Here is a 13,850-nt window from a genome sequence, read left to right on the forward strand (position 1 = left end):
TCTTTAATTTATATTTTTTAATTATGAATGATCTTGGCCAACTTTTAAAATGTTAATAGGTCCTTTGTGAAACTTCTTCATATACTTTGCCCATTTTTCTATTACGTTGTGGGAATTTCCCTTGTTGATTTATAAAAGTTAATTAAATATAAAGAAATAGCCTTTTGTTTGAAACAGGTGTTATAAATATTTTTGTTCTTTGATCCATGGGCTGTTGAATTTTGGGGGAGTTTTATTTGGGGAAGCATAAAATGTAAAAAAGGTTTTAGTCAAGTTCATTACTCTTTGCCTTATGGGATGTTATGGTTTCTTATGAACTTTAGGAAATCCTATCCCTATGAAGTTCTTTTTAAAATTAATCTGAACATTCTTTTAGTATTTAGATGACTTCTATGTTTTTAATTTTTGGTATGTCAGAAATTTATTTTGTATAAAGAATGGAGTAGGGACTAGCCTGGCCCCTACCGTACTATACTTTGCCAGTACTACATCAACATTCATGACTACTCAAATTTTTTTCTCCACTCTTTTGAAATTGTGTCTTTATCATATACATTTTCATACGTACTTCTGGACTCCCTGTTTCCTTCCAATGATTCGCTTTATCCATTTCTGTATTGTATAACCATGGGAGCTTTATACATGTTTAATATATTGTAGGAATAACCTCTAGTCATTAATTTCCCTTTTTCAGACATTTTTCTTGGCTGTTCTCACATTTACTCATTCAAATCAACTTTATTATCATCTTAACAAATTATACAAAATAGCCTATTTGTAGTTTAATTGAAAGTGCGTTAATGTTAAGATTGATTAGAAAAAGTTGCCATCTATTTATCGGTAAGTTTATTCCTAGAGTTTTAAAACTCTTTTATTGATATTAAGAATAAGAATTGTTTTGTGTGTGGAGTATTTATTTATTTATTGGCATTTTTTAGTTTTCATTTCTTTTTTTATTTTTTTGTTGAGGTAACATCAGTTTGTAACATTATATAAATTTCAAGTGTACATCATTATGTTTCAACTTTTGTAAAAACTACATCATGTTCACCACCAAAAGTTTAGTTGCCATCTATCACCATCTGTCTATAAATGTCCCCCTTTACCCCTTTCACCCTCTTCCACCCCGGTTCCTCTCCAGAGGTAACCACCAATCTATTCTCTGTATCTATGTGTTTGTTTGTTTGTTTATCATATGTTTTTCACATGAGTGAAATCATACGGTATTTGTCTTTCTCCATCTGACTTATTTCGCTTAGTATAATACCCTCAAGGTCCATTCATGTTGTCACAAATGTCAAGATTTCATCTTTTTAATGGCTTAGTAGTATTCCATTGTATATATACACTACATCTTCTTTATCCATTCATCTGTCGATGGGCACTTAAGCTGTTTCCAAGTCTTGGCTATTGTGAATAATGCTGCCATGAACATAGGGATGCATATATCTTTTTTAATTAGTGTTTTCATGTTCTTTGGATAAATACTCAGAAGTGGAATACTTGGATCATATGGTAGTTTTATTTTCAGTTTTTTGAGAAATCTCCATACTGTTTTCCGGAGTGATTGCATTAATTTACATTCCCACCAGCAGTGCACGAGGGCTCCCTTTTCTCCACATCCTCTCCAACAGTTGTTATTTCTTGTCTTTTTAATAACAGCCATTCTGAGGGGTGTGAGGTGATACTGAATGAGAACTTTTTTTATCACATTTCCTAGAAGTTTATTGTTTGTATTTAGGAAAGCTACTGAAATGCATATGATATTATATCATCAAAAAATAGTTGATTAGGGGGGCCGGCCCGGTGGCGCAAGCGGTTAAGTGCGCGCGCTCCGCTGCGGCGGCCCGGGGTTCGCTGGTTCGGATCCCGGGCGCGCACCGACGCACTGCTTGGTAAGCCATGCTGTGGCGGCGTCCCATATAAAGTGGAGGAAGATAGGCACCGATGTTAGCCCAGGGCCGTCTTCCTCAGCAAAAAAAGAGGAGGATTGGCGGATGTTAGCTCAGGGCTGATCTCCTCACAAAATAAAAAAAATAAAAATAAAAAAAAAAAATAGTTGATTAGGAACAATTAACATGAAATTTAGTTATTTTAAATTTGCTTATTATATGTGACTGTATTAATTGAACAAAATACAATCAAAATACATATAAAATTTCAGATAACATATTTACAAACTACTTTTATGTTTTGGGGATCAAACTGAATGTTTTATGAAAGTCACTCTAAAATTCCAGGATTCTGTGAATCATAGTTTTTCAAATGAAGTACTTTACTGTACTTTGTTGTATCTCCCGAAATTATAATTCTTTGGTTCAATAGTATACAATTGTCTACTTTGCTGATAGAAATGACCTAAAGAACACCTTAGGTATTGCAATACTTCTCAAAAGCGATAGTTTTAATAGCTACCATGTTTTAAAGGCTTACAAGATAAAGACCATGCATTGTCCAAGTATTTTAAAACTGTCATCTTATTTATCATTTCACTCTTGTGAGATAGATATTATTTTCCATGTTTGAAGAGGAGAAAACTCGATAAGATAGGTAAAATAACCTGCTCAAAGTGATTCAACTGGTAACCGGCAGAGTTGGGGATTGAATCTAGGTCTACTTGAGATCAAAGTCTAGACTCTAAGCATTGCACACACCATCTCCCTTACAAAATTCATTGAGAGTGAGTCACTTGAGGTGTGGAGGCAGATAAAGAAAGACACAGTTCCCTGAGTGGTGATGAGTAGGCCAGGAAAAGCAGAGAGACCTCTAAATCTAGGTGCAAAAAGCTGTCAAGGAAATGACCAATGCCAATGCATAAATTGTCTTCTGCTTCCATAGAACACACCTTCCTGGGCTATCTGTCGGGTGAACAGAGAGGCCACAGTGAGGGACAGAACTCAGAACCTTCTCCCAAAAGACGTTGTGCAATAGATAGGATTGCACCCCAGAAACTGGTGACGTTGAAGAGAGCAAAATTCCACTTTCCAGTGAAGCTCAGATGGAAAGTCCAAAAATTTACTATCCCCAGTCTAACCTCCTGCCTAGAAACAATAATCTTTGATTCACTTTTCTCCTTGATTTATTTCCCTGACAGATATAATTTTTAAATTTACCAATTGTGTTTCGTATTGAGCTGTGGAGACACTAGGCCTCTGAGACTCTTACTTGAGGTCACTCATTCTTTTTAGTAAAGACAAAGCTTCTTTAAAGGATGTCTTGGTTTCCAGGCTTCACTATAGAATGCTTCCCTGCACCTTTTGCCAATTTTTAACAGACCTACAAGACGCTTTCTTATTTTCTCTTAGAGAAAATTTTAAAAGAAATATATACATTTATGAAGAGACTTACTCAAAGTAAATGTTATATTGTGCCCTTTTTTTTGTCCAGGAAATATAGGTCTTGTTCACTGATCAGTTCAACGATGATTTCTTTTTTTTTTCTTTGGAAATTAAAATGGTGAATTTGACATTTGAAAACCTTAATGAATGATTTGTACATTCTAATGAGGCAGAGGTGGACTTATTGCAATTTCTGATCAAATCTTTGATATCACACTTTCATTGAAACCAGAAAAAAAACACATTTTGTTTCTTCAATTTCTGGACATCTCTATATCAGAGGAGAGGGATCATGTGAAATGAGAAAAGTAGCTGGAGGAAATTGATTAGTGTTTTCATCATAAGATTTATCTCCAGGCTTTATAGTACCACATCTTTCATAGGTTGTGTGATGAAAATCTGAGGCAATTTTAATATACGTGGATTCCTTTTTTCAGATAAGAGTTTTTTTTTTTTTTTTTAAATTACTTCTTAGCTGTGCTTTTTGGTCTTGAGTCCTTATTCAGAGAATAGTTTTGATGAACTGATTATAGGTCACGTTTGAGAGCCCCCATAGCTGTTTTAGAATCAATCTTAAAGGAGAATTTCAAGTACCATCAAGAGGCTATATAGTAAACATCAGGCTATCCATCTTCTAAACTCTTTTTTTCATTCACTTTTGAATCATCTAAGGAAAGGAATTGCAAATATCTATTGAATCTGAGAACATGGTATTGAGATTAGCGTGCCTTAAACATATGATTTTACACTAAGGTAGTAACCTCGAAAGCTAGTTTTGGAGGGGGAGAGAGTGAGAGAAAGAGAGATTTCTCTTGTGTAGCTTGAATGAGTCCTGGCACAGAATTTTCATTATGGAATTTATATTTCAACTAAGTTTAATATTTCTAATCCCAAGTCACACTTTTGAGAAAAGTAACTTTTAAAGTTTCTAAAGAATGTAGTTTTTGAATGAATGTGTGTAAACTTTTCATTATATGTTATCTAGACATTTGAAGTCCCTCTAATGCCACAGAATAGGAATATTTTAAGCTTTTTTACTCCATTAACATATGTCTCCATGACTTCCAAGGCTATGGAATTTTAGAGTTAACAGAGCCCAAAACAGTAAAATAACTTCCTAAAGTTACTACAGGATGTTCTTTTTTAGGCATTGATTTGTAGTGACAATTCTGCATCGGTGATCTACCTCCACACAAGTAAGAACCTAATAGCAGCTACTGTCTACATGATTCCTTCTTGCTCAAGTTCTTCCTTTCCTATTTACTCACTTTCAACTCCTAAAATGATACATTTTAGTAGCAAATCTTCAGTTAAGTAAACATTTCTCTTGCTTTTGAATTGTATCATACTTTTGAAAATATGAAGTTTGCAGATCACAGGAAAATGTGAAAATTGTACATGAAAAATGTATAAATTTATGCTCACATATAAACAAATCCTCAATAAAAGTAGATTATGGTCCTTTTCCAGGTAACTGCACCAGAGTCCAATTTAAATGTTATAAAAGATTTTTATCTTTCAGGATCATGAAACCTGCCTCTTCCATCAATCCTCTTAAAGTTACAGAAACCAATTATGAAACTCAGAGGGGAGAAAGAGTAAGATTAGGAAAAAGTAAGACATAGATTTCTTTAAAGATTTCCCTTTCGTATTTCTGCTTTGGGAAAATCATATTATTTTATTTTATTTTTGTCAGTTGAAATGGAAATTTCCAGAGATTATGAATTTAATTCTTCACCAAAAGCATTAACAATATCGAGGCAGCAAAAAAGTAAAAAAAAAGTTCATTGTAGAGTGATAACACAGGTGCTAGTTTTAATTTATATACTACTGTGTCTTCTTTGTCAAGCTCTTTAAATTTAGCACTTCCCAAGGCTCAGATCTATTTATCTCCTTGCTGTTATTCTTAATGCTGGCTCATTTGCTCACATTTGCAACAACCCGTGAAATCCATGACTGAAGCTCTGATATTATTCCTCATTCCACCTTCAACCCAAATTCCTCATCCTTATTGATTTTTCACTTATTCTTAGATATCCAACACAGGAAAATTAGTATTTTTAAAACTAAGCTATCAAATCTTCCTCCTGATAGCTACTTCTCCTTAATTTCCTTATCACTGCAATATATTATTAACATCTTCCAATTTCCCTATAATTACAACTATTCTACATGTGTTCTCCTCTTTGACCAGGATTAATCTTTTTGGAATGGTGGTCTCTGGGTAATGTAGTCTGCCTTTTTAGAAAACATGAGAATTTCTCTAGGAAAAGTTATTCTACAGTACAGCTAGCTACCAGACAGGGGAATTACTGTCCTTCAACAAGTATTTTAGTGCCTACAGTGTACCAGGCACTCAGCTAGTTCTAGTAGGTCATAGTAAAAGACATGGTAAATCTGGGATTTACCGTCTTAGCGTATATAACCTAGAGGAGACATAAATACATACATATATGATTACAAAATTTGATAAGAGCTATGAAGAAAATATGTAGGGACTAGAAAGACATATACAACAGGAGTAAAAATTAAATTTGTAGGTCAATAAATAGTGCTGTCTTCAATTCCTGTGGCTCTGGACCGTATCTTTGCACTTCCTGGGTTGCTCAATGACTTGTTGCTAGTTTTTCTAGCATGTTCAAAAAATCTTGGCCTTCTATAATTGGAAACAAATAAAAACTGGTTAAATAGTCTCTTAATAAAAACCTCACTTCTTCAGAAATTAATTTGGCTGGAGGGTTTTGTTAGCATGATTGCAAGTTATGAGCTGAGTATATATTGAAGGAAAGGCAGTCAAGTACAACTATATGACTCAAATCTATCCCAGAATTATTTCCACCTGTCACTGTTGAACCAACTTCTCTAGGCCATAAAATAATAGTATACAGCACTTTCTTCCCTTCCTGGTAATTGATTTTCTTCTTGCTTTCTCAGGCTGAGCTCAGAATAGCATCTGGGATTTCATGGTGTGTGTGTGTGTGTGTGTGTGTGTGTGTGTGTGTGTAGGAGTACTAAATGGCTCATATAGATGTAATGAAGACGTGTTGAATTTCAAGAGAAGATGAACTTGGGTTTGTAAAATAGTTTGTATTGCTAAGTAAGAAGATTGAGATACCTTGATAGCTGAAAGGATTTTTTTTTGTATAAAAAGTTGCTAATTACCTTATGCTAATGACACTATCCAAATGACAATTTCATATTTCCAAAATGGTACTAATAGGCAGAATCAAAATCTGGGTGAGGTGTCAGTGAGACAGTACTCTTGTCTCAAGTTTTATGTGACTTCCTTTATGACTTAGGGTCTTAAGAAGTTTTTTTCATTCATAAAATAGAGATAATAATATATTCTGTAATTACATCCCATGGTTGCTGGCAGACTTACTAAAATTATGAATGTAAATTAACTTTAAAGTTATAAACAATTAGACGAACCAAAATTAAAACTATGATGACAACTATAGTATATGTTGGGCTATAAAGGCAAGTGTCAATATATTTAAATAGTTCAAAATCATACAGAGCATATTTTCTGAGCACAGTGGAATTAAAGAAAAAATCACTAATAAGAAATCACTAATAAAAATCACTTTAATAATGATAAGATTAAACAATGCATTTATAAAGAATCTATGGTCTATAGATGAAATAATAAGAGATGTAACTAAAGCAGTACTTTAGTGGGAAAGTGGGAAACATACAATTCTAAATGCTTATGTTAGAGAATAAGTTCTAAAATCAACGACCTAAGGCTCCATCTTATAAAGCAATAAAAGAAAAAGCAAAGCAAACCCAAAGTGGGTAGAAACAATAAGTAAATGCAGAAATCAACAACAGCAACAAAAAAACCTGACAAGCTACAGAGAAAATTAACAAAGCAAAAATGAATGAAGTTGATAAATGTCTAGCTAGATTGATTATGAAAATAAGAAAGAAAACAGAAACTACAAATATCAGGTGTGAAAAAGGATTTATCAACACAGATTCTACAGAGATTAAAAGGATAATAAGAGATTACATTTAATATTTTATAACAAACGACAACTTAGATGAAATGGAAAAATTTATTTAAAAAAATGCAACTTACCAAAATTGACGTGAGAAGAAACTGCTGCAATCTGAAGAGCCCTAATTCTATTGAAGAAATGAAATTTGCTATGAACTCTTCAGCCAAAAAAGCACACTTAAGGAAGAAATAATACCAGTTTTATGCAAACATTTTTGAAAAAGAAGGGACCACTGCCCTACTTATTTGCGAGTCCAGCAAAACAACCATCAAAGACAATACAAAAAAATTAAGACCAATATTCTTCATGAATATAAACACAAAATTCCTTAACAAATTGTTAGTACTTGAAATCCAAATGTATCATAACCAAGTAGGGTTTATCCTAAGAATGCAAGGTTGGTTTACCCTTTGGAAATTAATCAACTTAATTCACTATATTAACAAATTAAAGGAAAAAAAACTACATGATCATTTCAATAGATGCAGAAAAATAATTTGAAAGCAATCAATATACATTCATTATTAAAATTCCCAGCACATTAAGAATAGCAGTTATTTAAAAAAATACAACTACTTCCACTTTCTAGTCCAATTTATAAGGAACTTGGAAGTCATCACTCCATTCTAACAGCAAGTACAATGCTGAACAAACTGAAAATCAACGATGCTTCATAGATCTATCAGAGAAGTTAGGTCACGGCAGACTTCTGTCCCCAAAATTGGAGAGACAGTCAGGTGGATACTGAGAATCATAATTTACAGGTGCATAACTCATGAACAGAAACCTACAAAGGAACTAGTACTAAGGTGGGAAAAGGCAAACTGTAAAAGATCAATTGCTGAAGGCTCAATGTGTACAAGCCTGAGAGTTAAAACCTCCAAGGGGGCTCAGTCACAGAGGGAACACCACATATTTGTGAGTTTTACTTCCAGAGTCCTACCAGGTTCTCATAGTGAAGGTGGAAGAAAAATCCCCTTGTGCTCTGGCATGGAGAGGGGAAGAGTAACCATTGTGAAATACACCAGAGTATTCTGTCCTTCTAAACAAGGCCTGCCCTCATGAGAAACTTATTTACCAGAGCCTAAACTTTTGGGGTTTTTATCAGAGCCTAACCAACCTGGGGGAAGAGAAATACCCAACTCCAACCCACTCTAGCCCTATATATTGGGGAAGGGAAATGCCCAATTTCAGGTCCCTGTATCAACCTGTCCCACTTACGGGGGTGAAAAAAACTGAGAGGCACTTTTAAATATCACAGCTCGGGGGCACAGGCTCACAGAAAGGCTGAGACCTAATCACGGGACTATGGAATGCTTCCTCTCCCATACATACCTCACCACCACATCACTAACGATCTGTTTACCTCAGTAAACAGTTCATCATTTTTCAGTAAACAGTAACACTCCTTTTACCCAGTACATCATGTCTGGCTTCCAAACAACAACTACAGAGTGCACTAAAAAGCAAAAAAACAGTTTGTAGAGACAAAGTGAGCATCAGAATAAGACTCAGATATGGCAGGGATGTTGGAATTAACAGACTGTGAATTTAAAACACTGTGATTAGTATGCTAAGCACTCTAATGGATAAAGTAGACAGCATGCAAGAACAGATGGCCAATGCAAGCAGAGAGATGTAAAATCTAAGCAAAAATCAATGCTAGGATCAGAAACGCTGTCACAGAAATGCAGAATGCCTTTGATGGGCTCGTTGGTAGATTGGACATGGCTGAGGAAAGAGCATGAGCATGAGAATATGTCAATAAAAACTTCCAAAACTGAAAAGCAAAGAAAAAAAAGACTGAAAAAAAAGAACAGAATATTCAAGAACTGAGGGACAGCTACAAAAGAGGTTAACATGTGTGTAAATGGAATACCAGAGGAAGAAAAAAGAGAGAAAAGATCAGAAGAAATATTTGAAGCAGTAAGGATTGAGAATTTCCCAAAACAAATTTCAGATACGAAACCACAAATCCAGGAAGCTCAGAAAACACTAAGGAGGATAAATAACAAAATACAAAACAAAACGGAAAAAAAAAACCCTACACCTAAGCATATCATATTCAAATTGCAGAAAATCAAAGATAAAGAAAAAACTTGAAAGAAGACAGAGGAAATAACACTTTACCTATAGACGAGCAAGAGTAAGAATTACATAGGACTTCTCCTCAGAAACCGTGCAAGCAAGAAGAAAGCAGAGTGAAATATTTAGTGTTGAGAGAGAAAAGCACCAACATAGAATTCTGTATCCTGCAAATTTTCCTTTACTATTGAAGGGGAAATAAAGGCTTTCTCTGACAATCAAAATTAAGGAAATTTGTTGCCAATAGATCTGCCTTGCAAAAAATGTTAAAAAAAGCTTCTTCAAAGAGAAGGAAAATTATATAGGTTAGAAACTCAGATTTACAAAAGAAAAGGGGAGCATTATGGGAAGAATATGTGAAGATAAAATAAAAATGTTTATTTCTCTTACTCTCAATCGATCTAACAAATAACGGTTTGTCAAAAATAATAACAGAGATAATGTATTCAATGAGGATAGCATATTTTTAAGTGAAAGAAAGGCAGCAATGATACAAAGGATGGGAGGTTGGAATTGGGAATACTTTATTGTAAGTTATTTGCACTACCCATGGGAGTGGTATAATATTGTTTGAAAGTGGAGTTAAATTAGTTGTAAATGTATATTACAAATTCTAGGATAACCACTAAAAAAGTGAAGAAAGTATAATTTATATGTTAAGAGGGAGAGAAAAATATAATCATATAAAATGCTCAATGGAAACCAGAGAAGGCAGAAAAAGAGCAGAAGAAAAAAGAAACAAAGACCAACACAACAAATAAAAAACAATAACAAATATGATAGATATTAATCCAAATACATCACTAAACACTTTAAACCTCAGTGGTCTAAATACACTAATTAAAAGACAGAGATTGTCAGAGTGGGTCAAAAAACAAGATTGAACTGTATATTGTTCACAAGAAACCCACTTTCAATATAAAGACACATAGATTAAAAGTAAAGGAATGGGGAAAGATGTACCATGCTAACACTAAACAAAAGAAAGCTGGAGTAGCTATATTAATCACAGACAGCAAATTTTAGAGCAAATAAAGTTATCAGGGGTAAAGAAAGGCATTACATACTGCTAAGTGGGTGAATATTCCAAAAAAATACAATCTTTAATACATATACACCTAACAACAGAGCATCAAAATATATGAGGCAAAAATTGATAGATTTGCAAAGGGAAGTAGATGAATCCATTATTATAGTTGGGAACTTCAACACCACTCTATAAGTAATGGACAGATTCAGCAGGCAGGAAATCAGAAAGAGCATTGTTGAACTGAACAACCCCATCAAGCAAATGAATATAAATGGTACATATAGAATACTTCACCTAGAAACAGTAGACTACCCATTCTTCTCAAGCTCATAGGGAACAGCCACCAAGATAGGCCATATTCTAGGCCATAAAACACACCTTAAATAATTTTAAAAAATCGAAATTGTACAATGTATGCTTTTTGACTACAGTGGAAGAATAAAGTTATTTTTTTCCCTTGTCTTAGTTTTTAATTTTTGCTTTGGGTGGGACCTGAATGATACTAATAGATCTTTTGATCTGGCTTTCCAAGGTGGTCTTCCCATCATTTTTGTTCCCCTTGATCCCTGAATCCAGATTTTTTCACATAACTTCTAAATCTGCTCATTGCTACTTGCCTTTGCTAACAGTGACTTTACCAAGTGGCTAGTTTTTTAAATAGCTTTCACATCAACCAGCTTTGTCAAGGGGATTAAAAAGCACAAAACATCAATTGTTTTTTAACAAGTTATTTTAATACACTTGACATAACTGGTTGATAAGTCATTGAACCAGAAGCTATCTTTATATATCATCTTTCAATTTCTTTCCTGGACTGCAATAAAAATTGCTTAGAAACAGGAGATGGAATAAAGAGGCTTTGGTAGAATTTTATGAGAAACTTGCTTCACATTTAGCCAATTTGTCCTTTGCTTTAATTTAATTTCACAGTCCTGTTAAAAGTTAAATTTATTTTCAAATTCTATTAAGGGGGAAATGGGAAGAAAGTTGGTGAGGTCATTTATCTTTTCTCGAAGATGGAAAGGATAAACTTTTTGTATGTCAACCGTAAGCATCTAGCAGGGCCTAGTAACCTTGAGGGCAGGCAACAACTTATTTGCCAGCAATAAAAACAGGCAGACAGTCCTGACTAGGTCAATTAGGTTTTCCCAAGAGCTATATAGACACCGTTTTGCAACTCCATTTTAGCTTCAGGATGGATTGAAATGTATTGCTTATTTAATGAGTACTCCAGGCAATAGTAGTAATTAATGAAATAAGATTAGGGAGACATAAAAAAAAGGCAGCAAAATGATTCTTATATTGAAGTGTTGTTCTGTACTGTTACACTACACAGAAAGAGCATTTTTTCAAATTGGACACGAGGGTATACTGAATATTTATGTCTCCCTATTCTAGCATGTATCCAACAAACAACTAAGTGTTAAGTGATAATGCAGGAGGCAGGATAGTCCAGTGACAGTGATGCTGGCCTATGAATCCAACTTGGATCTATCTGGCCTATTCTCAAACTCTCCTAATGATTAGTTTCCTCACCTTCTCTGAATGACCCAATTGAGCATTTCATAGTCCTTCGAGGCATAGAGTTTTCCTTATATTACCACTATTAATGACAAAAATAAGTTGCATTTTTAGAGCAATTAAAGTTAAAAAGAGGCTTTCACAAACTATAAGTTAATCCTCTCAACAATCTAATGAGATGCCCAATTTAGGTATTATTATCCCTAACCAAAGGGTTTAAAATTTTCACAAATTTTTATGGGCTTAAATCCTTTAAATCACTCATTAGAGACATATTGAGATTATAAATCTGTAGTCTTGGTTAAACAATTATTATTATGGGACGAATATTACATGGAGGGAGGTTTCCAAGGAGAGGCAACAAGGATGATGTGAATCTCTTGAAATTGTACACGGAATGTTATCTGTGCATAAGGAGAGAAATCGTCATTTTCATAAGGTTCTCAAAGTGAATTCAGGATCTAAATATGTTCAAGAAGCATGGATTTAACTAATTTTCTTTTTTACTCATATATTTTGGAGATCATCCTGACAATAGTCTTCGATACATGATTAAGTAACTTCTGTGTTGTATTAAATCATGTTGGTAATAGACAAAAATACAAAAACAGCTGCATTTTGATCTCTTGTTATTCATTATCTAGGCGTAAGTGACATAGGAATTGAATTAACTGATTATTCTAGAATAGCAACCTGGTTGATTGTGGGGCTGCAGACTCTGGTCATGCTGACATTTCAAACTGGAAATAAAAATCAGTCACTGAATCCTGTTGATTTTCTTCTTATAAATCCTTCTAAGCTGCCCCATCTTTTATTTCTTGCCATCACTAGCTAAGGTTCTATCATCTCTTATCTATATCACAGCAGTTTCCTAAATAATATTTTTGTCTTTCTTTCTTCATTCTTCACACCGCAGCCAAAGTGATCTTTTTAAATGTTTAATGTCGGCTTACTGCTTAAAACCTTTGATATCTTCTCATTGCTCTTTGTATAAATTCTAGATTTTTAATCACTGCCCATCATACGCCAGACTTAACCTCTGCTTTATTCTGCAACCTTACATGTTATTATGTGTTTACCCTTTGACTTCTCCATTCTAACAATCTTGCTTCTATTGTGATTCCTCAAAACAGCCATAACCCCCTTAGAGCTTCCAGGTTGTCCCGTAGGCTGTTCTTCACTCTAGAATAGAGGTTCTCAAAGTGTGGTCCCCAGACCAGCAACATCAGCATATTCTGGGAACTGATTAGAAATGCAAAATCTAGCTTACTTCCAAGACCTACTGAATTGGTGATCTATTCGTTTTTGATTTTTTAACAAGCCCTCCATGTGATTCTCATGTGTGCTCAAGTTGGAGAACCACTGTTAATAGTGCGTTTTTCTACCCTCCTTTGCCCTGCTAACCCCTACTGAGTAAGCTCAAATCTTATTTCTTTGAGGAGACTTCTGTTACTTTACAAGTTTCCCAGGGAGTCCTATATTTCCCACAGAGTTAAGATTATCCATGTGCCACAGATGCCTGTAGATTTCTAAACCCATGGAAAATTCTGGTTCAGTTATTTGGGTAGAGGATAGACATATGAATGTTAAAACACACACATATAACATTCCTGGGCAATCCTGATGATAATTCAGATTTGTAACCACTGCATAAATGGTTTTCTCAAGAAGATTAATTTTGGAGGGGATCAGAGAAAAGAGGTCTCAGTTGCAGGGGGAAGATGACCTGATTATGGGAGGAAGTGTTTCTGTTGTTGGTTTACTTGTTGGGTTTACAATGAGAGATACTGAGTATGTTTATATTCTGAGGTGTAAGAACTAGCAGAGATGCAGAAGTTTAAAGTATAGAAGAAAAAGGGTGTGATAGATTAA

General features: G+C 34.3%; 1 long non-coding RNA gene across 3 annotated transcripts in view; it reads left to right on the plus strand.

The window, feature by feature from the left end:
- The window catches only part of LOC131419147 (uncharacterized), a 122,903-nt gene that overhangs the window by 72,415 nt on the left and 36,638 nt on the right, over positions 1-13,850 (plus strand). The window lies entirely within an intron of this gene.

The sequence above is a fragment of the Diceros bicornis genome, chromosome 20, assembly GCF_020826845.1.
Source record: "Diceros bicornis minor isolate mBicDic1 chromosome 20, mDicBic1.mat.cur, whole genome shotgun sequence".
NCBI classification, from domain to species: Eukaryota; Metazoa; Chordata; class Mammalia; order Perissodactyla; family Rhinocerotidae; genus Diceros; species Diceros bicornis.